We start from the raw sequence: 24,705 nt of genomic DNA on the forward strand, positions 1-24,705 counted from the left end.
AAGCGTTTGAGTGGCTTGTTGTAATGGCCAATGTTTTGGCCATTCTTGACAAGATATGAAGCTAAGGTCTGCACCTGTATCCAGTAGCCCATTAAATTCATGCCCTTGAATATTTAGTTTTAGCATTGGGCGAGAATCTAAATTTAAAGACAACATAGCCTAATCCACACCTGTGGAGCCTAATCCCCTGGAACCTCTTTCTACAGTACGACTGGAAAATTTATCATGCAGGCTGGGTATTATTATTAACTGTGCTAGTCTATCTCCTGATGAAATTATTGATATACCTCTTGGAGAACTAGCTATAATTTTTATTTCGCCTTCATAATTGGGATCAATTGCCCTAGGACTTATCATAAGTCCTTTTAGTGTAGAAGAACTGTGTCCCAATAATAAGCCTGCTGTTCCTTGGGGAAGAGGTCCTTTTACTCCTGTGGGAATGATTTGAACTCCCATCTCTGGAGTTAGTACTGCTCTGGCGGAGGCACAGATGTCCAACCCTGTGCTCCCTCTGGTTTGTCTGATGAGGGATTTAATGGATAATGTGTCCTGGGCACTATCCTGATGGTGTTGCTGGGTTCCTCCATTGCTCCATATATTTGTGGTTGTGGGCCCCAGAGCACTGAGCCCCCCAGTCCGTTTTTTGGCAATGGAGCCCCATGCTTTTCTCCATGATATCATGGGTAAACACCTGGTCCTTGTCCATTTTTTGATAACAGAGTACCCTCTATGGTTGTATGAGAAGGGCATTCATTAGCCCAACGTCTCCCTTTATGTAATTGTGGGCAAATATCCGGTATTCTACTCCTTTGATACCTAGCTTTGTTAAACCCTCCTCCTATTGGGCAACTCCTTTTAAAATGTCCTGTTTGTTCACAATTGTAGCATGTTTTCGGCCTGGCATCTAAAGCTTATTGTACTGCAGCTGCCAGGACTTGCCCTTGTTCATTAATGTCTCTACATAATTTGATATATGTGTTTAAATCTCCATGTTTCCATGGTCTAATGGCCTCCTTACACCATCTGTTTGCTTGTTCAAAGGCTAGGTGTTTAATTAATGGCATTGCTTGCTCAGTATCCCCAAAAACTCTGGTAGCTCTTTGAATAAGCCTATCTACAAATTCAGCATAAGGTTCATTAGCTCCTTGTATTACCTTAGATAATTTACCTTGTATATCTCCAGGTCCTTGTAAAGTCTTCCATGCCCTAACTGCATCTGCAGCAATCTGTGAATATATAGCCAGATCATATGCAATTTGTTGCAGCTGACCTTCCTAAGGTCCTTTTCCTAACAACATATCTAGATTTCTCTGAGGATAACCAGCTGTTGCATTCTGCCTATCCGTCTCCATGCAAAATTCCTCATTGGTAACCTTCCATAACAGGTATTGTCCTCCATTTAGCACAGCTTTACACACACTAGTCCAATCTGCTGGCATCATGTTCAAGTTGGTAATAGATTCGACCAAGCTTATGGTGAAATGTGCTTGAGGACCATAGGTTGTTACAGCCTCTTTTAGCTGCTTCACTGTTTTGAAATCTAAAACATGGTGAATTCGCTGCCCTCCTGCCTGTTCAAATACAGGGCATGGTAATCTTTTAGGTCCTGTCTCAGGATCCCATCTATCAGATACGGGGGTTGAGGGTCCCATAGGCGACGCTGTTGGTTGGACACTTACGCCCTCTGGTGATAGAAAGGTGTTAGTAGCAGCCTCCTGTTGTAACTTTTCCCCTGATCGCTTTTTCTGTTCTAAACTTTCTTCCCCTTTCTGACTATCTTGAGAGGCCTCTTCTTTTTCCTGATCTAATATGTCTTCTACCATAATCTGAACTGAAAGGTTTGGACTAGGCAAACAAAATCGTATCATCATCCACAATGGCAATGTGCCAACTGTCAGAGTTCCTGGGTTTTTCTTTTCCCTGTCCCTTAAATCTTCACCATGATGGTCCCATTGTGATATATTCAACAACTCCTCCTTAAAAAGCCATGGGCTACATTTTTGTATTGTATCAACATATGCCCTGACTCTTTTTGGTTTTACTGGGGTGCCTCCTTCCTCTAACAATTTACTTAACATTCTTTTGGTTTGTTTTTTGCTAATTTCCGACCCCATATTTCTGCTACAAGAATAACACAACTCAAACAGATAACTCAAAACAAAACCGAAGCAAAATGAAACAAAAACGGAACAAAAAAAACGTTGTATCAATTTTCTCTTCCTCAGGGCCGAACAACTTTAAACCTTGAGCCAACCATTTTTCCCAGTTTGCCTGAGAAAGTTCTAGGAATAGGCAGCTTGAAACAAAAACAAAATAAAGCAAAACAAGAACACATTGTTTTTTGAAATGGTCACCCATTCTCTCACTCTCCCTCAAGGGTGAGCAATTTCACTTACCCCCAAGATTTAGGCATTTCCTGTACGGGCCACCAAATGCCGCAGTCTGGCTGGGCACAACATCATGAGCCACTAAAGCAGGAACAAATTTTATTTCCAAAACTCCTGTGAACACCATGCACGTGGCCTTCTCCTGGGACACACCACACCAATCAGAAACCCCTCCTCCAGAAATCCCTCCTACCACACTTCCCCAACCAATGGGAACTCTCCGGTAATCCCGGTGAGAGCTCCAAAGTAGCAGGCCAAGGCGGACAGCAGGGGTCTAATATCCAATTGAATACACATCTTAAGATAACCATTATCATCTCAATGGCTTGCTGGCATCACCTTTCAACCAAAAATGCCAGTCATTCCTACTTGGCTATGGCTCTCAGCAATTAACTTTTCTTTGTATTTTCATTATTCATTCTCCAGGTCTTACCAAGAAGGTCACCTTGGGGTATCCACTTATACAGTAGAGTATTGCGTCTTAAAGTATCTGGTTTCTTGCCATCAAATCTCCATAAAACCTGACAGGATAAAGCAGACCTCTTATTCCTTGAGACAATTTCAAAAGATAACATGTTAAAATTTAGAAGAGATTAAGAAATTACAAAGTAAATGTTTCTCATATGAGATAATGAAATGAGATATGAGAACAAGATATGATAATGTGAAAAACTGAAATAGTAATTTAAATAGAGGGTAATATTCTCCTATAAGTATTTTTATATTTAGAAATGTTTGGTATGCAACCTTCAGAGTTCATAAATAGTTGCTAAAATGAATGTTTCTATGAATGTGATATATATATATATATATATATATATATATATATATATATATATATATATATTTAATAGTTATTATAACTCTTGAAAAATAATCTACATAAAATTTCTAATGACCTGCCACATTTATTATTCTGTATAAATCTGTATTTTGCAGATGTTATCAACTTTTAAATTTTAATATTACACTTTTTTTCCTTTTCAGTAGTATGTGAAGAAGTTTACTCAGAAACCCTTTCTTAAAATAAATAATTTTATTAGTGTTTGCTCTTGTGAGATCATATATTTCTAATGCAAAGAGTCCATGGTTAGGGCAGTTTCCTGTCTCCAACCTAATTCAGATCAACCTTGAGAAACTAGCAGGACCAGTCACTAGTGCAGGTTGATTTTTCCTTCCTCTAAGTCTAGTTTGTTTCATAGTTAGCCTGGCTTTCCTTCTCTGAATAGCACCATAAACAGTACCATGAATAGGCCCTTTTCATCATTAGGAGAATGGAGGCCAGAATTATTTAGAAAGATGACAATATGTGATGTGATTTCGCTTTTTTTTTAAAAAAAATACTATATATTTAGTTGTCAATGAACCTTTATTTAATTAATTTATTTATATGTGGTGCTGAGAAACAAAACCCCATGCTTCACACATATCAAGCAAGCACTCTACCCACTGAGCCACAAACCCAGGATGTGATTTGGCTTTTTAATACCTACTTATCTTCATTGTAGTTGTTTTCATTAAAATTTAACTTCATGGGTCCTGCATGGAAAAAAGGACATGGTAGGGCAGAATTTGGTAATTTCTGTGTGTCTGTCATACCAATATTATATGAAATTCAAGGTGAACTTAATAAATATATTTCTTCCTTAGCACAGTGTCAATACCAATGTCTTTTTTTATTCATCAATATTATCTACATTATTTTAGCATTTTATTTGGTTTTAAAAGTGAATGCTGAGTCAAGTTAAAGACATCAGAAGAGTTTACCCTTTGCAAGGAAATTTCTGTTACCAGACCCTATAGATATTTTAATAGACTCTTCCCATAGTTCTCTACCATCTTATCTAACCTTTTGTGGAATCTGGGCAAAGGCTGATACAATCACATTGGCTCTTTCTTCAGTCAAGTTACCAACCATGACCCCAGAGAAAACACCACAACACCATTCTCTCGAGCTCTGGACAAAGTCTTCCATTTCCTGTAAAGGAATGAATTTGCTCTATCACAAATCCAACAGCAGAGCAAAGACGAATTTAATGATTGGTTCAACCACATAAGGAGAGAAAAAATATTTTCAAGACATACTAGAATAGTGGCTATTTTAAAAATTAAGTTCAAATATACATAGCTATATAATTTTAACTTTTTCTAAGTTTCATAGTTCAGTACACATATTTGCATCCTAAAGCAATCATTACCAGAGCACTATTACTTTGCAACACTAAGAAATTACATAAATTGGACACAATTCTCTTTTCTTCTGGCTCTGATCCTTGACTACCATACTTCTACTTTCCATTTCTCTAAATTTGAGAAATCTAAATACCTAATATACATGGAAGTTTTGACTTTTTACTGGACCACTATAACATTATTAAGATTCATCTGTATTGTGGCACAGTGCCACTATTTCCTAAGTTTTATAGGTATGTAATGCCCCCAGGAATGTAAGTTATACAAGATATGTATATATGACAAACAACCTATCCATTAATCTTTCTTGGATACATACTTTGCTTCTAAGACTTCACTTTTGGGAATAGTGCTGCTGTGATCAAGGCTGTGAAAATTCTTCTTCAAAACTTATAGTCACCCAAACTAGCTTCCCCAAGACCTCTTTCTTCCCATCATCACTCCCTTCTCTTGCTCCTTTTACCATCTTCATAGTTCCCCTCAGTTCCTATACAACCTTTGATATGCACGTTTTCAAGTTCCTACTAGTTGTCTCAGTCTGTGCCTCAGAGCCACTCTTTATAATTCCCTCTTCAGCCTACAGGTTCCTCCATTCACTTATTCTTTTGACCCAACTGAGAGCTCTCAAGAGACTCACAGTCCCCTAGAGGCAACTACTGGAGGTTTAATGGGATAAAAATATTATTAGAAATAAAATGAATACATTATCCACATAGATGTGTTTGGAAGACATCCACGGTACCACAAGATGTCTGTCTCCATAGCCTATTCAGCCTTCATAAAATAGGCCTTCCTTGTGAGGAGAAAAGAAAATATGAAAAGACTTCTTTATAAGCATTAGTTCAAAAAACCTTTATTCCATATTGTGTAAGTCATTTCAAATTGTTGCATTTTAAAATCAAAAACAGAGAATGATATATTATTTTTGATTGAATAATTGAGTTCTGTATTATAGCATTGCCTGATTTGTGACTAACACTTTAGAATAATGGTCATCATGACTGGGAATGTGTCTGTTCATATTTATGCAATATGCTTGTTTATGTAAGTATTTGGTATGTTCACATGGTATTTCCTAAGTTTAAGATGCAATTCCTTAATAAATTCATAAATTTCCTTGGCATATTTCTATTCATCTTGACTTAGAGTTAAATCAGCACATATAGAAACTAGATCTAACCAAACACCTAGAAATATATAGAAAAAAAAAAGAAACTCAAATTTGTATCATGTTGACATGACTTGAATAAAACTTTGGTTAAAAAAAGATTAGTTTGTCATTGGCTTAATGATAAAAGTGGTTTGTGAATAATCAGCATTAAGTACATTATGAGTTTATAATTTTATTCTCTATGTATTATCCAGTCACTTAGGATTAATAAGGAAATAACTTGAGATGATATCTAGTTTTGCTGATGTCGTGGTATATCTTCCCAAAAACAGTTCTTGAAAATCTTTGTCTTGATAACTTGCGATATACTGTCATCTCTCATATATCTATATATATATGAGATATATATATAGATATATCCCATTTCAAACTAAAATTAACCACTGAAATACTAATTAAAGAATGGAACTATGCATTTATGTAATTTTGACATGGGACTTTAATTAAATTATTTGATTTTGCTAATAAATACATTAAATTGTTGTATGACAATATTGCCATGAATTATAGGGTTCCCTCCTGTCTGCATTGATACACAAGGTATTTATCATCAGGTCCAGGAACTTTAAAATATCTTCGGGACTGCAAGAAGAGAGAAATTTACCCAAATGTAAAAGTATTAAAGGTGAAGTCTAACTCCTGACTTAACTTCCCACTCTTGAGAGGAGATTATAATTCTCATCTGATACTCTTAGCAAAAATATTAGTCAAGGCAAACTCACAAAGCACTATGTAGTCAATTGCCATTCTTTCTGAACTGATGTAAATAATCCTGTGAATCCAACAAGGTGAGACACATTTTGTCAAGAATAACCTTTCTAAGTTTATCACTAATTGGAGCTTAAGAGATTTGTAGGTAAATTCTATTACAATGGAATGTTATAGCACAAACCCATGTGTTACTTTAACCTATATATTGGACTTGTTTATGTTTCTACCCTCAATGATTTTTATTTGTAGTACTCTTCAATATGTGGCAATATCTCACCAAACTAAACTATTCATATTTGCTTCTGTTCTCCTGACTTGGTTTATAAACAACAATATCCTGACTTCCCAGATACTATTTGGCTCTCTAAATAATCCCCACCTGCTGAAATTGAATTCTTTTATTCTTTTCTTTGAGAAATTACTGATTGTGACATTGATGTCTATACTATCACCAAAATCTCAAATTTGTAAATGTCAAATTTCACTGCATAATCATTGCTGATCATATTCTAAATATATTTTGTAAAATGTGGAATAACAGTTATGTGAGGCTTTTTTAAAAAATGTCCTTATATAACTTAGATCATTTATTACTCAACTTTCTGGTGAAATATTTATAATGCACAGAATACTTGCAATATGAAACAATACACCTGTGATGATTATGTGGTGAAGTATGGTGTGTTTACTCTTCTTTTTTTCTCTATAAATTTGAAGAAAAATTTAGATATCATTGAGGAAAACTAATTTCCCTTTTCCATTGCTCTAAAATTCCTTGTTATCTTAAATTTAATCATAATATTGCAAATTTTACTTCTAAATCATTCTTTATTGGTTAAGAGTGTAAGAATCACTGGAATTCAGGTGTCTGATATTGGGTTAGGATTTCTGTGAAATAATTGTTAAAAGTCATATGAATTCTCTAATAGTGCATTGTTTAGCTGAACATATTTCTGTACATATTATCACATAAAATCACACTGTAAAATTGATGTCCCAGTAGAATGTGCTGTGTATAACCAGCTGTAAGAAATTCTTGTTATCACTACATGTACTCTGGCAGGAAAAAAATTTACATTATTTGGTGAGTTCCACCAGACCTTTCCCAGTAGGGATTTTGTCACCCTATTAAGTAACTCACTTTAATCTTTATAATGTCCCTGAGGGAAAAATATGCTCCCTGGAATTGTCTTAGAATTATCCTAACAGATGGTTTCTGATCCTTTGACTTATGTATTCCATACAAGAATAATGTATCTTGTTCAATAAAGTCCCTCACCCAAAAATGAAATGGGGATTTAAAAAAATGTATTGGAAATCGTTTCAAATTCCTTTCCTCATTTTTCTTATTTTTTTTCTGTTTTCAGTTTCATCTTTGACATAATGTCCACACTCTACCAAACCAAATAGTATATTTCACTTCATAGCCATTGATTAAGATTTGTTTGAAAAAAAAAAAACACTTAAAGAACAAGATGAAATAACTTCATATTTGACTCACAGGTCCCATGTTGTCTATAGCACTGTTCAAAATTATAACTTTAACTTGATGACATCTGCTTCAAGATGAATGCATTATGCCTGTGACTCACATGATACATCCAGATATTCTATTTGTTCAGAAGATGTTTAGTGCTGTAGGTAATTTTATTTGCTATTTAATCTCACTGATTCTCTGCTTAAATCTTTCTTCATCCATGTTGTGGGAAATATTCCTTTATTTATTCATTTATTTTTTATTTTGTGCATACTTATATAATTAAATGATCTATTCTCATATTACAGATTAACCACTGGTTATTCTCATTCTGTAACATTGTTTAAAATTAAAATGTAAGTTCATTATATGTTGTTTAAAATTTTAATTGATTTAAGTTTTATGTGCTAAAGGCTGGAGATATAGTACAGTGTTCCAGCAGATGTTCAATATGTATGAGGACCTGGTTTCCATATCCATATAAAACAACATATAAATATATATGTCTTCAGTCTGTTTTGTTTTCTATTTCTAAAACTAAGTACATATATTTTACACATATTTAGAGACTCTAATGCTATTATATATGACTTTCCATCCTCTAAGAAAATAATCTTATTTATCATATGCCCCTCACTTTCCAAAGATATTTGTATAATGGCTGACAATGAAGTTGAGTATTCTTTGATAAAATTATTGTAATAGTATAACATGAACAAAATATGTTTTACATCCTTCCTTCATGTTGTATACCTAAATAACTTCCAATGTTTCTTTTATAAATAAGTACTATAGATATTATATACAGCCTAACATTTGTGGTCTTATAATTTTCAATGGTGAAGTAAATAGAACTAGGCATTTTTTCATTATACTTTGAAAAATTTTTGATTTTACCATAATAGTTTTACACCTTTTGGGGAATTCTGTGATATTTCAATACACTTATATAATGTTTAATGATCAAATCATGGCAATTAGCACTTGAGTCTCCTTAGGCATTTATCAATTCTTTGTGCTAGGTACATTTCAAACACTTTCTTATACCTATTTGGAAATGTACAATAAATAATAAAATGTGTAATTCAGATTTTTGCTATATTTTCCAAATATTTTATTCCTCCTAATATACAGAAAGTTTCAAGAATCTAACAGTGCATGGCAAGGAAGCACTTTGGAGAGATACTGTAATTGTCAATTTGAATTGTCAACTTGATTGGATTAAGAGATGTTGATGATTAAGAGGCTTCTCAGTGTGTCAATGAGGTTTTGTCTAGGAATGATTGGCATGTGGGATAGCCAACTGAAATGGTGACACTCCCTAAAGCATGGGCAGCACCATCCGATAGGATGATGGCTTTGATGGAATAAAAGTTGATAGAACAAGGAAGCAGCAGTAGAGACAATCTCAATTCTTTTTGAACAGGTTCCTGATTGCTGCTTCCATTTGCTGAGTATATTGGACTCTAGCTTCCTCACACTTCCAAAGCAGATTCTGCCAGTGATTGTCCAGGGACTTTCCAGAAGCTTTCAGTTTCAGACTAGGGTAGAACCTTTGATCCCTCTTGTACTGTGTCTTCAGTCTTTTGGACTTCACAGCAACTACTGTTTCTTCCAGCTCTCCAGCATGAAGATGGCAAGCTTCTGGTTGTGTAAACCAACCTAATAAATTCCCTTTAGTAATTATAATGCCTGTTGATTCTATTCCTCTAGAGAACCCTGACTAATTTAGATACAAATTCATATACATCTGACAATCACCAATATGGATTTCAATCTTGTTTATAAAACTTCATTACCACAACAGCCTTTCTTAATCATTATTATTAGTTTGCTAATGATCATTTTTCTCGTCCTGTTTTACCTCTGTTACCTTCCCCATTGACTCTGTCATTATTCCTTAATGTAAATAGAAAAAAAATGTTTTACCCCAGGGTTGGTCTGTCCACAATATTCATTTCTTTGCTTGTGGAATAAGAAGTTACTGTGTTGTGTTTTAAATTTTTAAAAGAATCTGTATGTTGCTACTGAAAAGGAGGTAGCCAAAAAGTATCTCTTAAAAGGTCAACTGATAATGTAGTAAAAAATACTTGCTTTCCAATTGTGTCATAAAAGTGTGATATCCAGTAAAAATACATTCTTTCATTCATTTTAAGAAATATAATTCTATATACTTATAGATTTGTTCATAATTGTAAACTCATCAGTTTATACATTCAAGATGTACAAATTAATAGGTATTCATTAAAAATACACAATTTGCACTCCTTGTTATATGTGCAATATACATTTTTTTCTATTACCTTTCAGTCAGGCAGTATGGAGACCATGTTTTCTCAGGGAGTTTTCCTGAGGACCCTTATTGGAATAGGCAAGCAACACTGGTGTGTTCCTTATTATGACATTCCCCATGCAATTTCTCTTTGTTGCTTACAGTGTACCTTTCAATGCAGAATGAAATATGTTCGGGGTAGAGACTGTGCTACTTTGTTTCTCTGCATACTCAGCACTTTCCTGTGGTACATGCTATTCACTTTTCAACATTTGTTCAGAAATTATACATATTTTCTTATGTGTTGAATAGTGAAGATCACTATTAATATTAATAGTGAAGATTCACTTAACTGACAATATCCTCAAAAGTCCCTCAAAAGTCCCCTCTGTAACAAAAATAAAATGCACATAATTATGATGGCATATGTATGCAAGAATTTCAATTTATAGACTCTTTGCTTTATTTCCTATAAATCTGTCACCATGAGTGAACCATTCTGAGTGAGGAATCATTCCTGGTGAAAATGCAAGGACAACAGAACCAACTAAATGGGAACAGGTTTACCTTAGGCAGAGGTTTGGCAGGTCTGCAGTGAAGTCCTCCAACAAAATCAACATTTGGTAGAGTTGGGCGAGGAAATTCCAAATCCCAATAGGTACGAATAAGCCAGATATATGCTTTTGCCATTGTCTCTGACAATGTAGTGGGTCGTCCTGAGCAAGAAAAAAAGATTAAAGCTATAGGACAATGGGAAGATTTCAGGCACATGCAAAAAAGCCTGGTGTCAGAAAAAACTATTAGTAATAAAGATATATGTTTAAAAGTTTGGGTAGTTTGATAAAGCTACTATTTATGCATGGAAAATGTGTATATATAAATCTATTATATATAATACACATGATTCTTATATTTAAACACACACACACACACACACACACATGAGATTTTGGAGCAGACACTATCTATAATCTCTTCCCATTTACAAGCTTAAATATCATCAAAATCAGCTAGCCAGTATAGAGGTAAATATGTATTTTTTAAAATCTAAATTTGAAAAAGTAAGAAACACATATATAGAGAAATATTTGAGTTGCATAATCCTTAAACATATCACACCAGTAAAAGAACTTCCCAGCATTCTTCCATCTTGTTTTTACAATTCATAGGAAACAATCTGTTTACTTCTTTTCTGTTAGTGAACTGAAAGGAGTTTGATTATGGTTCTGTTCTTTGTATCTACTACTGCTTTGGGTTTATGTTAGGAAATTGCAAATATTTATTATAAAAATATATTTTGAAAGAAGTTCAGGAAATAGTTAAGATTAGAAAATAATTTTTTTACTCTTAATTTTTATTTATTAAGACAATAGAAAAATACATACTATGTTTTGCATTAAAAATTTTTTTATTTATTTTTTTCTTTAATTGAAAGATAGTCTAAAATACAAGAAAAATTTGCATTTCTGTGCTTTAACGTTATAGGCCTTAAAGAGAATGAATTGCAAATTCTTAGTGAAGGAAGGTGGAAGTGCTAAAAGCCACAATTATAATCCTCCTGATCTGAGATGGAAACACTGTCTCCCAACTGAAAAGGAATTCTTTAAGCAAAATGACAAAATAGTTTTTGAAAGAAGAATCTAATTAAAGAAAAACAATTTGCTCAGTGCTACATGGATAGTTGTACTAGAAATACATGTGTAAGTTCTTAATCTTTGTTTCTATATTCATGAAGACATTTAGTGAAGCTTAAACCTAGTTTTCAAAGATAAATAAAATGAATAGTGCAATGGTAAAATGTATGCCATTGCCTAAAGGAATCCGAAGAGCTCTATGTGGGGGGTGTAATTGCCAATGTTTTCTGACCCTTCATTGTACATTTTTCTATAATACTTTGATTTTGACAGATAAGTTTTCTTTTTTATTTTGTGACACTCCTCAAAATGTCCTCTGTCTTTATATTCTTGTAATGTCACCTTCAAAAAGCCCCAGGAAATTTAGAATTTTATAGTACAAGTGACTCACCTAGTATCTCACTGTAAAACTGATTCCATCTCTTCTCACTAAATGATTCAAACTAAAAATCAAAATAAAGTATGAATAGCATATTTTTTGCCCAATCAATGAATGTCATTTGATCACTTAATCCTGAAAATATAACAGGCACATAGGAAGGAGGAAAGAGAAGTCCCCTACTATATTTTTCCAATGTGTAAACTGGAGAGAAGCGGAGAGTGTACACAATGGTTTGTGAAGAATTTCAGCTAGCAGCTCACCACAGGGACAAATGGCATCTGAAAGAATGACATCAAACTTTGATTCTTATAATTTTTCCATAAGTTTCTTGTTCAAAACTGCATCTCTCTATATATTCTCTACATAATCAGAAAATTGACTCATAACTTCTTGAAATATTGAGTAATGTTTCCAAAATGTCACTTTTGGCATCTCATAAACCATTACACTGATTGATATAGTATTAAGATTTTGTAAATTTTCTCTTGACAATGATGCTGGATAGCTCTCAAATTTAATTGCAGGTGCTTTGTCACCATCCACAAAAATGAAACTTGAAGGTCTCAAAACAGTCACCTCAGGCCCCCTCTGTGTGAGCTCCTCCAGTATTGTCATTATATTGATCCAATAGCTGTATTCCATTGCCCACACTAGCACCTTTCCACAACTTCCAGAACCAAAGTGACTACTCAGCTATAGCAGCAGCAGAACCGCAGTCATTTTCATAGACATCCTGGTGAAATGCAAGTCTTCCTTTCACATTTAATTCCTTCTGCTCTTGGTAATATCAAGAAAAAATAATTAGTTGGTTAAAATGAAACTTGTATACATCAAAGTAAATACATGAGTGACATTTGGGAATATCTGGATGCCAAGTAGAGAAATTAAAGGTTAGGTATCTTCATGTTTGGGTATGTGTAATGATTTTTTCATGATTATAAATTCTTTCCTGAAGTTATGAATTGATGATACTGCATTTGCAATATACCTATCTTATGTTAAAGAGTTTTAGAATAGTGTGAAGAATTGTTGCAAGTGAGGCAACTTGTTTCTTTAAATTGCTTTGCTGGAACTAAAGTAAATATATAGTGGAATCAATATTTTTTTAGGTATCATAATTTGACATTTTTTTCCCAAGTAAAATATTTGATTGCATATAACTCACATAGTATAAAACTCACCATTTTTAAGTATACATTTCACTCTTTCATTCTCAGGGTAGACTCTCAGAATTGTAAACCTCAGGTAACATTCAATGTTGAAGCATTTTAGCAATTCAAACCCTCCCATTTCATATCCCTCATTCCTAGGTAATCCCTAATCAATTTCCTCTCTTTATAAATATGTTTATTCAGGGGGCATTTCAAATAATTGTTATATAACATTTGGATTTTAGTGACTGATTTCAACACTTTGAAATAATTGTCATGAATTTTGGTGATTAATTTCAATCCTTATAATGGTGTCTTCAAGGTAGATCAATCCATGTTCCAACATGTGTCAGAACTTCATTCCTTTTCCTGTTGTGACAGGGCATGAGCTATGTATGGCACTGAGCTGAGGCAACCATGGAAGTCCTGATTTTTGTGATTATGCCAGAAAGATTTTATACATGTCTCTTAGAGTAGCAGACATAAGTTTATGAAAGTGACAGGAAAAGTGAAATGAGGACACTCTCAAGGGAATGAGTCATCCTCTCAGGAGAAGGACATCATGCTCTTCCTGCTCTTCAGTTTTTTCAAGTTTCCAAGGGAATTTTTCCAAAGGGCCTTCCCAGGTCTGCCTTTGACTTTTGAAGTACAACTGGATGACATCAGACTTTAAACTTTCTACTCTGCATGGTAAATTCCAGGGCAATTTTAGGTCACATTGAACCATGTTGACCTGTTCTAATTGCAGCCTTTTCATAAATAGATATTAAGGTTTTAGGTAATTATCCTTATCTCCCTAAGTTTTATAACCAAGTCTTTGTAGAGGTCATAAAATTTCACCTCTCCTTCCCCACAGGGTAAATTGCATTCTTATTTGCATTTGGGGCTTGCATTTCTCTGGCAGATAACAGCTTTTTTGCTGAGGAATAGACCATACTCTATGGATTTATACTAGGCATGGTTTCATTTAATATTTTTTAATAAAAAAGAAAACATGTGGGAGTCAGCTCAGTTGTCTCACTTCATAAAATTATTACCTTAACTTCATGTGTGTGGTGTTAACATTTGTGTGTTTTCTGTCTAAGGCAAATCACAATTTATGATGTAAAATATATCACATTTGTTTGTTCATTCCTAAGTTTTTGCACACTTGTTTTTTCCCAACCTTTGGCTATTACAAATGATCTTATTGATTAATGCTTATACCAGTTTTGTTTGGATATGTTTTCATTTCTATTTGGTATGTGAGTTTAAGTAAAATTTCTGCATCTTATGAAATTTCTGATTATACTTTGAGGATCTGGATGTCACTTAACATTAGTGACTAAAGCAATTTCCACTCTAATCAGCATTGTGAGACTATTTTAATGTTTCACATCATTACTATCACTTTATTACTATTTTTATTATAACTATGTTATTGATTTTATAATGAGATACCTCACTACAATTTTGTTCGGAATTTCCTTTTAAAACTTATAATATTATTTTTTCAGGTGTCCATTGGACATTGGCATGTTTTTCTTGGAGTTAAGTCTATTCAGATATTTTGTTCATTTTTATATTTGGTGATATTCTTATTATTGAATTGTTAACTTTCTTTATATATTGTTGATGCAAATCCATTATCAGATGTATGATTTTCAAATATTAGTCATTTTTCTATTTAGTTTTTTGATAGTGTGTTTCATGTAGAAAAATTTTAAGTTTGATTAAGTCCATTTTTTCATTCTAATTTTTTGTACATTTGTATTACACCTAAGAACCTATTACCATCTTCAAGGTCATAAATATTTATATAATTGTGCTATTCAGCTTATATTCTGCAAGTCCTTTTGTGTAAATTTCTGAACTATTTTAGTTAATATTTATACATGGTATAGATGAACGAACAATTCTATTTTTTTTAATGTATGGATCATCAGTTTTTCCCAGGTATATTTATTTCATAAGAAGACTATTTTTTCCTATTGTTTGTTTTGTCAATCTTACAAAAAAAAAATCAGTGAATCGATTAACATTCAGGGTTATTATTGACTGAAAAAAGACCTTGTGAACACAATGCTAAATCATCTTTCTGCAAGCCAAGGGGAAATCTCAGAAGAAATTAAATCTGCCCACACCATGATCTTGGATTCAGCCTCCAAAACTATTCAAGATGGTGAATTAGAGGGAGTCTGCATTCTTTGTCACTCCCTAACTCAGGATTCAAGCAGAAGAAATACTATTTCTCCGAAAGGAAGCTGTTGCTGCTCACCAATCCACTGCTGTTTATGCCCCATTCATCCACCGTGATTGCCCAGGACCTACCAGCATATTGACTGCCTCTTGAGCATAGATTGCTCACTGACCACTGCCTATCATTCACCATTTGCCTATTTGCCTGCCTCTTGCCTCCAATCATCTGCTGTCTCACATTTACCTACCAATTGCCCACCATTAGCCTTCAGATTGCCTGCAGACTGCAGGTGGATGGCCAGGTGCCTGCAGCCCACTGCTGCCTGGAAATCCATTGTCACAGTACTCACAGGTTTGGTTACTTGCAGCTGCTGCCATCTTGACACATCAGCCAGGGCCAGCAGGATTGCTGCCGCCAACATGCCGTCTTGGGGCATGGCTGTCTCAGTCTGGGGACCCTGGTCAGGGCCTGGAGATATATTCTTGGGGTACCTACAGGTCTGGTTGCACCTGAGGTCTTTTTCTGGGTGTACTAGTGGCTGCCATTTGGCTGCCTCTTTGCAGAGTTATTCCTTTGTGTGCGTCCCTGGTGGTCTGTCTGCAAATTAAAATGGCAGTGATATCTTGGAACTGGAGCAAGGCAGAGCCTGGGGAAGGTGAAGTACAGATTTGTCAGTTTGCAACTGGGTTTGTATGGGCCAGTATGGGTTTAGCAATCCTGTTGTAAGCCACAGACTAGGGGCAGTTCCGCAGAGAAACACAGTTGAGAAACTGGAGAAAATGGAGCTCTCACCAGCTCAGTGGGCCCTGAAGTATGTGGGGGAAGGAAGGCACTGGCTAAAATGGGTGGAAAGACTAATTTATCACTTAAATTGAAGCAACACATGTTATTAAACTACTGACATCCTTTTATAATGTAACAATAACAGAAAATCAATTGCAGTCCAATTGTCAAGAATGGCTTGACGGTATTGTTTTTGTTCTTCATTAAGCATATTAATGGCTATACAGGTATGATTAATACTTTTCACCATAGTACAGGCCAGTTTCATAGTGGTTTTGTATGGCCTGACAGCTAGTCCAGGGATACCCACTAAGGAAAATATCAAAGCATTAAATTATGCCTTAGAGAGAAGGTTTACTGAAACATCACAGTTTTCATCAAGGGGAATAGACCTTTTATGAATATGTTATGCAGGATGGTGGCCTATTAAGTCCTACAGGGATGGTAAAAACACAGCTGGTCTGCTAAGACAACAATGGGTACCACGCAACATTCTTGCATGTATGTAACTAAAAGTGTATGTTCCACAAGAAAAGAACCATCCTGGTGGTAAAGGGACATGACCATTTCCATATATAATGGGCTCCAACTTTGTACAATTAAATGAGGGTTGTCCCAAAGAAACACATTTATGCATATAGCCTTGAAGCTCAGCACAAGTGTCAGTTGCATTTATAGCAATGGTGGGAGTAAGTAACATCATAGCATTAAAAGGCTTAACATTTTGAGGATTTACCCAATTAAAAGAATCTTTATAGGATATTGGTTTTTGGACACCTCCGTTGGATCACATAGTCATATTCACAATTTCATGTGCAGGACAGTACACAGGAAGAAGACAGGAGCCCAGTACACTTCCCATAGCAATATCCTGGAGAATACAAATCTCAGATGAGTTAACAGTTTCAGTCAAACGAGTCCAGATATTACAATGGATTCTAGAAGTTAAGGGATTTGATCATATTAGATTTCTCACAACCGGGGTACAATAGCAGAAGAACATTATCATAAGGATCAAAACATTTACGGAGTTTTGTGTAAGTTTAGCAAACAAAGCGAATTTTCTGGAGTATATTCCAATCCCATTTGAGCCAGCAGCTGTTGAGCTTAAGCCATTAATGATTTTATATCCCCACCAAAGTCACAAGAGGTCTGGTAACTAGGAGCCCTCTTTTAGTGTGTCTTCTCTTTTGAGGAGGGTGGTTTTCTTTTTGTTTGATGGAATCCTCGATCAGGTTGTTAAGTCCCTGATGCCAACTCATAATCGACAGGTCTCACACACTGAGCTGGAAACCAAGTAGGACCTGTTGGGATAAGCCCAGCAGCATATCCTTTTCCTCATGTGATCAAAGGTACAGGGTCCTGCCACCCCGGATCTGGTGGAATTCTGTATTTTTCATAAATTTTTGGCAATCATTGTTTAGGAATGAAGTGTCTGTCTAAGGCAAATGACCAATTGTGAGTATTATCTTCATACTGCATATTGAGTCTATTTACTGTAAATAAAACAATATTTAAAGAATTATTAATATGAGAGAGGCTGGGTCCCATTTTTTGTTTTTGTTTTAAAAAGGCACGTTCTAAGAGTGTGATGCCCTCATTCAACCAAAGCTTGTCCAGTAGAATTATGAGGGATCCCATGATTAAAAGTTATATTCCATTGATTATAAAATTTTGCAAAAGCACCAGATAAATATGCAGGCCATTATCCATTTTTTTTAAAGAGAGAGAGAGAGAGAGAGAGAGAGAGAGAGAGAGAGAATTTTAATATTTATTTTTTAGTTTTCGGCAGACACAACATCTTTGTATGTGGTGCTGAGGATCGAACCTGGGCCGCACGCATGCCAGGCAAGCGCGCTACCGCTTGAACCACATCCCCAGCCCCAACATTATCCATTTTTAAATGAATAGGCTTGCCCATGGTGGCAAAGCAAAGCAGCAAATGAGAAATGCAAGCCGATACCTTTTCAGACCTATGGGCACTAGTCTGAATGAACCCAGAATGGGTATCAATGGAAATAAAAAGAAAGGAGTAAGAATGAAAAGGAGGAAAATAGGTAAAATCCATTTGCCAAACAGAATTGGAATATAGGCCCCATGGATTCACAGATTCCCACATAGGAGCCTGAAAGGGCACACAGTGAGAATAGTTGTTGACTATAGCCCGAGCCTGTTGAAAAAAGATGGAGAACTTTTTCATTAATGAGCGAGGATTTTGATAAAAAATCCACGGGATTTCACAGCATCTGAAAACAAGGGATAAAGGGATTTCACCACTTCATTTGCATGAGTGTTACCCTCTGTCAAAGGTCCAGGAATCTTGGTGTGGCTGTGTATGTGAGTGAGGAAGATAGGAGACATATGATGCTACAAAAAAGTTTGAAGGGTTAAAAAAGAAACAGTAAATTGGAATCTAAATGAGGAGACAATACAGCCATGGAAATATGAGGAACAAGCTTAGCTATATATTGAGAATCTGTAATAATGTTTAAAGTAATAGAAAATAATCTCAGTGCCAGGATATTAGCAGCTAACTCAGCTTGCTGTGAAGAAATTTGAGGTAGGGTATAATATTCAGTCCATTTACCAGTAATCAAAACAGGCACTACTCCTCTTTGTTTAGCTCCATCTGTATACACAGCATTAATTCCATCTACAAGAGGAACAGCCAAAATTAAGGAAGAAGGGGAATGTGTAACCTGGCATAACAAAGATAATCATCCATCATGAGGCATGTGAAAATAGGCACTAAAAAATTCTGTTAATATTGGTTAATAATAAGATGAAAACTGTAAATATTGAAGATGAAGAGTTTTTCCATAGGTGAGGTATAAAACATGAATGTCTATGCCTGTCAGAGATAAAATTTTAGTACAACCATCAGCAATTAATTGAGCATACATGTCAGCAAAAGGCAATATAATATAGCCTGAAAAATGAGAATATAACCATTCTATTATGTACAATTTTCTATTATAAATGGCAATTACTGCAGCAAAGGCATAATATTTTCCAACAAAAACTATAAATGGTAATGACACATTAGAAAAGGGGAGTCAATTCACCATCACTGTTGATAACTTTTCATTAATTTCTTGTAAAGCCTGTTTTAAAGAAGGGGTCAAATAAAGGAAGGAGGAAGGCTCTTGTTGTTTCTTTAATAGCTGGAAAAAGAGAGAGAGCATATAAGTAGTTAAGAAAATATAAGGATGTGTCCAATTCAAATGTCCTAAAAATTGTTGCAAATGAACCAAAGAAAATTTAGAGGGAAGGATTAAACCTGGGATGTGAGGAACTGAATATTTCTGGAGTAATGTATTTCCCAAGTAGCTGGTAGGAAGTTGGCACTGTGTTTTCTCTGCAGCAACATGGAGTCCTGATTGTAGCAGCACTTCCTGTAAGTTTCGCAGAATTTCATCTGTGAGTTCTCATCCTGCAAGCAATATATCATCCATATAATGATAAACAAGTATATGTGGGAATAGTTGATGAAAAGGAAATAAGGCTTTATTAGCAAAATAACGTTGGCATGTTTAGCATCCCTTGTGGGAGGATGTTCCAATGAAATCCGTTAATAGGCTTGTGGTGAGTAAAGGTGAGTAAAGGCAATTTTTCCCCCAATCATCAGAGAAGAGGGGAATAGTAAAAAAAAATCTTTTATGTCAGTAACATAAAGAGAAAAATCCTAAGAAATTAAATTTTTATTAGGCAACCCACATTGAATTGGGCCCATAGGCATTATACACTTATTAATTTCTCTTAAATCTCATAGTAATTTCAATTTTACTGATTTCTTTTTTATAATGAAAAAAGGTATATTCCAAGGGATAGTAGAAGGTTCAACATGTCCCAATCATAGTTGTTCTTGAATAAGGGCCTCTGCAGCTCCCACCTTTTCCCTAAACAATGGCCACTATTCTATCCAGACAGGGGCAGTAACTTTCCACTTTAATGGTAAGGCAGTCAGATCTGCAGGGGCCCCTACAAAAAAAGGCAAGTCCACAGACATTTGAAGCTTACATAAAACATCTTTTCCCTACATAGGAAAGGTATTGCTATAACATATGGCTGAACATGAGTGATAATTTGTTGTGGATTGGAAGGGGCAGAGGATAGTAACTACAGAGACTCTTTGGTGCCCACTATTCCTCAGACTGGAGTAGCCCTCTGAAGTGGCCATGCAGAAGGCCAAATTGACAGAGGCATGACGAAGATGTCAGCACCTGTGTCTAACAGCCCTGTAACAGGCTGTTCATTCAGACAAAGAGTAAATTTAGGTTTACTCTCAGTGACTGGCAAGCATGCTCCAATAACAGTAGAGCCAAACCCTGCATCTCCCCTTTCACTTAGAGGTTGTTGAGCTGAAACATGGGAAACCACAATCAATTGTACAATAGAAGATCCCTTGGGAAGACGGAAAGGCATATGGACCACACCTGGATATATACTCTACCGCTATAATCAGAATCAATCATCCCATTTGAGGATAAGGTAAAATCAATCCAAAAATATCTTCAGGTAAAGGTTCCTAAAATTGAGTACCAGCTTACATATTTCCCCAGGAAGTCTCACTTGGATGCCTTCAGTAGTAATCAAATCTATTCCAGCACTCCCTCTAGTGGCATGAAAGGATTTGTGAAATGAGGTTGAGAGGGCTTTGCACTGGAAACATCTGGGTCATGGAATCCTGAAGGGGCTGGAGAGACCAATTCCCCCTCTTTTTGTCCTGGGTAAGGGGGCAACCCAAAATGGGGTTTCCCGATATATCAGTCTGAGACTGACACTAATTTGCCCAATGAAATCCTTTCTGACATTTAGAACACTTCTGATTAGGGCATTTCTGAGAACCCTATTTTTACCTTACACTCTTTTTGAAGATGACAAGGTTTTTTACAATTATGACATAATTTATCAGTGGGTTTCAAGGCAATGACAAGCAAGGCTGCCTTATGAGTTTCAGTTCCTACATTCTGAAAAGCTTTTATCATATCTGATAAGGTAGTAACATCTTATGATAAAAAGATTTCATTACGTCTTTGCAATCTTGATTAGCATTTTCATAAGTCAGTTGTTTGGTTAAAATATTAGTAGCCTCCAAGTTATCAATTTGCCACTGTATTGCTTTAGTTAAGTGATTAACAAAATTTATGAAAGATTCCCCTGAAGCTTGCCTAATTACTACAAACAATTTAGAGGAATCCCGGTGTTAAGAATCCGGTGCCATGCTTTGGACACAATTGTTCTCATCTGAGAAATGGCCAGGGGAAGTAATTGAGCTTGTTTTGCAAAGTATCCCATTGCCCTACTCCAAATAGATCATTGTAGTCAACATCTACATTAACCTGCACAGTTTCTTCAGCTTGGGCATGAGCCAAGTCAGAATATTCTTGCAAGAACACAGTATTCTGAGCAGAAGAAGTAACCATTTAAACTAATGTTTTCCAATCATTAGGAAGTTGGGTGTATCCCACTCCTAACCCTTCAATCATATTCAGAGTAAATTTACCATTTACACCACTTTTCAAAACAGTATGCTGCAACTCTTTAAAGACATCAAAAGTTAACTGCTCATGCTCTGGCTGACTATCGAGATTCAACCCAATGGGACAGACAGCTAAACTATGAAACTCCCCTTCCTCCGCAGCTTGATGCAGTTAACTTGGATCTAGCCTGGGGCGGGGCAACTTCCACTTGCATGCCTGGGGACACAGGCAGTAAATCACTTGGAACAGCTACAGGCAGGGTCTCAAAAGTTACATAGCTCTGGTTACCATGACTACATTCTAACTAGTATTCCTTTAACCCCAAATGCTAGCTAACTGAGATAAGGTCCAGGTTAATACAAACACAGAGCCCCTTCTCTCTAAAGACATCACCATAGAAACTAGATAGCACACCTACCTAGTTATTTTAATAGTTTCAAGGGAAAACTGCTGGGCTTTCCAAGCATGGAAAACAAGGTGCCAGTTACCCCCCAAGAGTTTGCTCACTGGGGGAATGCTTCCCTGTACATTTCCACAGTCAGAATACCTCCATGAAGAGAAAATCTGTGGAAATGACATATAATGGAGTATTATACACCAATGGAATTAAAAAACTGCCACACAAAATATAGACACAAATGAGTATATACAATACTATTCCCATATATAAACATGCAGAACTAACCTATGGTATTAGCAGTCAGAACAGTGCTTACTTTGGGGAAAGGACTAATAATGCTAAAACAGTCCATAAAGATGGAGTTCTTCTGAACAGATGTGAAATCCAAAATCATGATTCAACTAGTATGTACAATAGCATCTTAAAGTTTCCAGTTCTTCTTTAGGACACATACATTTTTTTGGTATATTTCACACTTAAATTTTTGTTTTAAAGTATATAATTATTTTAAAATCCTAAGGATCCAGGTCAAATAAACACACAACACAGAGTAACTGCCTAGAGGAGCTATCCTTTCTGAGAGATAAAATTTAGACAAATGCATCAATTAAAAGGTAGAAGCAAACATTGGGAAATTTCAGGGACGAATGCTGTAGGAGAGGAGAGGGAGCAGAATGTTCAAGGTGCAAGATGAGAACATGTTTGGCAGCTTCATGACAAAACTAAAAAACAAAACAATAAAAACAACAACAACAAAAAAAAACAACAACAATGAACCTGTAACAGAACATGCACATAAGAAGAAAGATAGGGGAGAACATTTCCAGTATGTGACCTTCTGTGGTCTAGTTGTCTAAAGAATATATATGGTGTTATTTTAAATGTGGTAAGGGGAAATTTCATAATCTGACATGGCAACTAGGTGGACACTTTGCAGTAGAGGGCAGCCAAAAGAGTAAAAACAGAGAGACTGGTTAAAAGTCATTTCACCCACTATGACACAATTTTTCTTCAAAGACTTCAAGATGATAATCTCAATTGCATTTAACTATCTTATTTACAGTGGTTAGAATGGATTATTATTATTTCCTCTGCTGCAAAAGAGTTATTTTTCCAATCAACCTTCCAGTTTTACTTTGTAAAATAGTTGTCCATAAGAAAATTCCAAATTAAAAGCTAAACTTTCGACTATGATGTAAACCAAAACACACAAAGTCTATGGCTATTCTTTTCATATGTATGGGATACTAGAAACTGAACTCGGGGCTTAGTTTATTGTAGGCAAGTGTGGTCTACCACTGAGCTACATCCTCAACCCTTTTTGTTTTATTTTGAGACAAGGTCTTTCTAAGTTGCCTAGTCTTAGCTTTCAAATTGTTATTCTGCCTCAGACTCCTAAAGAGCTGGAGGAGTACAGTCCAGTGCCACCTAACTGTGCTTTCTGTAACTATTCTATGGCACTTGTTTTAATTCAGTTTTATAAAAATTTCTAAAAACCTTTCAGGGACTTAATATACTTATGCAAATTAACTTCCTTTAAATGTCGGTGTCTTATGATTTGTTCTTTAGGTATAAAGAGAATGTTGTGAAGCTATCAAGAATTCTCCATGATAACCCAGTCAAGCCTCTGGATTGAACTGTCTTCTGGATTGAGTTTGTCATACCCCACAAAGCAGCTGAAAACCTCTGGGTTGCTGCCCATGACCTCTCCTGATTCCAGTACTACTCTTTGGATGTGGTTGGGTTCCTGCTGGCCTGTGTGGCAACTGTGATATTCATCATCATTAAATGCTGTCTGTTTTGTTGCCAGAAGTTTGCTAAAACAGGAAAGAATAAAAGGGGGGGCATAGTTGTACCTAGACCCAAAGCTGGGCTTCTTGACAAATAGGCCTCCTCCAATTCACTTTCACAAGAAAAGATTGTGAACCAGGCTCCTTCTTCTGGTGACAAAACAACTTTTCACAAAATACCTCATCAAGGTACAACTTATTTTTCAGAGATATACTACATGTTTAAGAGTGAGAAAATACAAGAAGGTTCAGAGGAGAAATGATTGGATTGTGAGAGTCTTAATCCAAATTAGTGAATTAACCCCCTGATAGGGAATTAACTGAGTTGTAACTAAAGAGATAGGGTATGGCTGGAAGAGGTGAAAATTAGGGGTGCAGCTTTGGGGTATATATTTGTATCTGGCAAGTGGAGGCTTCTGTCTGCTTCATAATCATCATGTGAGCCACTTCCTTCTGCCACTCTTCTGCCATGGTGTTCTGTCTCACCTCCAGCCCTGAGGAATGGAGCCAGCCTTCTATGGACTAAGATCTCTGAAACTGTGAGCCCTCAAATAAACTTTTCCTTTCCTAAAATTGTTCTGGTTGGGTTTTTAGTCCCAGCAGCAAAAAAAAAAAAAAAAAAAAAAAAAAAAAAAAAAAAAAAAAAAAAAAAAAAAAAAAAAAAAAAAAAAAAAAAAAAAAAAAAAAAAAAA

At 35.5% G+C, this 24,705-nt stretch overlaps 1 protein-coding gene and 1 pseudogene across 1 annotated transcript in view; both read right to left on the reverse strand.

The window, feature by feature from the left end:
• Positions 1 to 24,705, reverse strand: part of LOC107139270 (UDP-glucuronosyltransferase 2B31-like) — a 136,776-nt gene that overhangs the window by 3,057 nt on the left and 109,014 nt on the right. The window lies entirely within an intron of this gene.
• On the reverse strand, positions 11,666 to 18,144 carry LOC125610980 (annotated as a pseudogene).

The sequence above is a fragment of the Marmota marmota genome, unplaced genomic scaffold, assembly GCF_001458135.2.
Source record: "Marmota marmota marmota unplaced genomic scaffold, marMar, whole genome shotgun sequence".
In the NCBI taxonomy this organism is placed as follows: domain Eukaryota; kingdom Metazoa; phylum Chordata; class Mammalia; order Rodentia; family Sciuridae; genus Marmota; species Marmota marmota.